Here is a 4,287-nt window from a genome sequence, read left to right as displayed (position 1 = left end):
CCGCTCTGATACGACTTCTGTCACGACCCAACTCCGTAGGCCATGACTAGTGCCCGAGTTGGACACCCATACGTACCCTTAGCCCCACTTAGTACATTAATCGAATAAATATAGGTAATGATTAGAAGTGATCTCTAAATAGATATAATGCACGAGGGTCAATAGGCCATCACGAAACACAAAAAAAAACCAAAACATATATACAAAACCCACATCTCATGTCTACAGACCTCTACAAAATGATATTCTAGTCATATGATGGGACAGGGCCCCGCCATACCCTGAACAACGTATATATATATACAACAGAAAGTGTCAGTACCAAAATAGGACTCCGAACAAAGGAGCACTGTCGACCAACATGGTGGATGTCCTAAGCGAGCAGATCAGCAAACCAATCGTCTGTACCTGCGGGCATGTAACGCAGCCCCCGAAGAAAGGGGGTCAGTACGGAAAATGTACCGAGTATGTAGAGCATGAACTGTAATAAGTAAAGTTATTTCGAGAGCAGAAAGTGCAAAAATGAGCAAAATATCTAGAAATATCAAATGCTTATCAAACCACATATAATGGGTTGTAATAAGAAAAGTCATTACCGCAATAGAATGTACAAAACTGAGCAAAATGTTCGGAGATATCAAATGCTGATCAAAACCTCAGATAATGTATGCAAAAAGACATATGCCATATCCGGCCCCATTATGGGACTCGGTGAACAAATGTGGTCGCCCTCCTGTCATTGGCGCCAAAGCACAGCATAACACCAGAATAAGGAATATCTCCGTAACAAATCATATCATATCATATCAGATGGCCATATCAAATCATATCATATCACATCATATCATATCATAAGCATATGTGTACATGGCACAGGATAACTCTGTGGCATAACATACACCACCCCATGTACATGTCATACCTGCCCCCTCACGTCGGGACACGGCGAACAATGCAGAGAAGTATGCACGATAACACATCCTGGCCCAGGCTTAGTGAAGGAAGCATTGAGGCATCCACGAGTGGAGTAGTGAGAAACTATATGCAATTTAAATCATATTTAAGACTCAATGGAATAATCAGAATGAACTATCATTTAAAAATCGAGACGAGACTCATGTCAAGTACCTTTCGAAAGTTACCCTGGATTATATCAGAATAAATCTTCTAGAATCATATAGACGTATCGAAGCATAATAAAATACCTTTTGGAAATCAAGGAATTGGCCATCCTAATGGCTCTAGGAATAGGAACCTCTTTGAAATTATATAAAAGTCATATTTTTGTTTCATAAATACCATACCAAAACAAAGATTAGCTTTACATACATATGTCAAAACATGAAAATCGAAAGAATATGCTTTACATACTTATGTCAAAAACATGCCAAAAGAAAGAAAGGTTTTACATATTTATAACAAATACATGCCAAAAGAAGAGAAAGTATAAGCTTTACGTACTTATGACAAAGACATGCCAAAAGAAAGAAAGGTTCGCTTTACGTACCTCTTACGGATTACTCTTAACTATGCTCGCCTCGTCGTCTCTTGAACCTATTTAACATGAAATTAATACTAAGGTTAATAAACTTTCACTTTCCAATTTCCAACTCTACACCCAAGTAACCATAGGAATCATTTCCTTATCTATGTCTCTCGACTAGTTTATTACTAGCTCCGAATCTACCGAAAATCGGGCAGCATCTCCCCTGTAACTTGAACATCCCCGAGTTTTCAACTCGGCCACCATGTCAACAACCATACCAAAAACAACAGCCAGCAGCATTTATACAAGTAAATCACTTCAACGTTACACAATACAAGCTCTATACAACTCATTCCAAACTACGGTACCAAAATAGAGTTTTTAACCTTTATTTCATAAAATATGTAGTCATACCAAACAGAGGGTTATGTGGCTGCAACCAGCAGCACCCACATCCATTTTTGAGTACTTTACAGCCCTGCAACACGCAATTAAACCACCACGAAAATGCAGCACCACAACAACAACACACTACGCCACTTCGATTTAACTACTACGACTTCCATTTAGTTTGTTTCCAACGTCAAACATCCATATATATTTTTTTCCACTTCCAGCATATTTTAAGACATGTAATATACTTCATAACATCATCATAAATTCTAGTTCAAAACAGAAAACTTTACCTTTCCCGAAATTCACCAAAACTCGCCAAAACTTGCCTCGGAATTTCCTTTAGCGCAGCTGAAACTTATGGGCTGTTTGGTAACATTTTGGGCTGAATCAAACCCTAAAATTTCATTACGAACATCTTCATAACATCATGTTATAGCTCATATAATTAATTCTCGGCACGGAATCGGAAAACTTACCTTTGTTTTTCCTCCCAAAACCGTAGCTCTTTCTTCTTTCTAGCCTAAGTTTCTCTTCTCTTCTCTTCTTTCTTTCTCTTGTCATTTCGTTTTTCTTGTATTGAAATCTCTAGATGAGTGTGGAAATTAATGAGTCATAAGACTCATATATATATACAACTTTAGGGGTGACACATGTCATCCCCTAAGTGGTGACACGTGTCAAGCCCTAAGTGGTGACAAATGTCAAGATCTAAGTGGTGACACATGTCAAGGTTTCATTGGTCCAACACACCCCTTTTCTCCAATCATGGGCTTCCATGTGGAATGTGGGGCCCACATGAGTCTTCTTGAAGACTTTGTGAAATTCCCATTTTACCCCTAGCCTTCCACAATATTACCATAGGCCACTTTGCGAATTTTCCTTTATGCCCTTTGCCTTTTCCAATATTTCCACACTATTAATGATCATAAATAATATTCATATCCAACTTGTATATTAAATAAATTTTGGAAGATGGTCATTCCCTTAACTTTACCACAGCTACCCTAAAACATCCAACCGTATAAAATATGGGATATAACATTCTCCATGAGAAATTCCAATTTTTGCCCCTCACCTTTTATAATATTTCCAAGTTGAAATTCTAATTTAGTCATAAAAATTTTGTATCCAACAAGATCAAACATAGCCTTGTCCTTGACTTGTTACCATTATCTCCAAAATATCCTAATGTGCAAAATACGTGTTATAACAATGATAATTGTGACACCCAGTCCCATAAAGAGCTAGGTACGGCATATGATGATATGATGACACCGAATCCCATAAAGGGCCTAGTATGGTATATGATAATTATGACACTGAGTCCCATAAAGGGTCGAGTACGATATATGATATATGGATCTGGCCAAACGTTCCTCGGCATTACTATATGATACATGGATTGAGCCAAATGTTCCTCAGCATTACTATATAATACGTAGATCGGGTCAAACGTTCCTCGGTATTACTTTATGATATGTGGATCAGACCGAACGTTCCTCAGCTTTATTATACGATGTGCGGATCGGGCCATACATTCCTCGGTATATACTTACTATATGCATGGATTGGGTTATACGTTCCACAATGCTAATAATATGTATGTGCTTATGATGACAGAATGATGTAGATAGTACACCGAGTCCCCTAATGGGCCAGGCACAGTATGTGATGGTAATATGTATGACTTTCTTCTATACAATGCGAGTACGGTAAATGGTTAAATGTTATACTTGCCCCTGCATCCCAACGCCAACTGTAATCTCCTTATGATATCTATGTTTTACATACTCAGTACATATGTTGTACTGACCCCCCTTTCTTTGGAGAGCTGCGTTCATGCCCGCAGGTATAGATACACACTTTGGGGATCTGTCAGTATAGGAGTTCCACTCAGCAGTTCAAAAGCACTCGATTATACTGGAGCCTAGTTTTGGTATTCATCTTTGATGTATATATTTATTTGTTCATAGGTACGGCAGGGGACCTATCCCGCCTTATGTTACTGTTCTTACTCTTAGATGTTTGTGGACATGTATGTGGGTTATATATGGGTTGTTTATGCATGTATGTATACTAGTGCCTATGATAAGCCTCGTCGGCTTATATGTTATCCTGTCTGTTGATATGCTACAACTTAAACAGGGGATAAATTTACTGACAAATAGCAAGAATATATGCAATTGCCCTATTTGGGCACCAGTCACGGCCTACGGGGTTGGGTCGTGACATTATCATAGATTCGACAATGTAAGAAGATTAAGCTATCGTCCGAGGTCAGAATAGTAGTGTAGCTATCGCGAGTGCCCTCTAAATGCCATTGAGGCCTACATCACTTAGGATATTTGGGACCCAAGACATGTACTAAAGTAATACTAACAGTTCATAGAATCAGGGCTACCTGT

This window comes from Solanum dulcamara, chromosome 1 (genome assembly GCF_947179165.1).
Source record: "Solanum dulcamara chromosome 1, daSolDulc1.2, whole genome shotgun sequence".
Taxonomy (NCBI): Eukaryota; Viridiplantae; Streptophyta; class Magnoliopsida; order Solanales; family Solanaceae; genus Solanum; species Solanum dulcamara.
The sequence above is the reverse complement of the archived record's forward strand: the minus strand, read 5'-3'. Positions refer to the sequence as shown.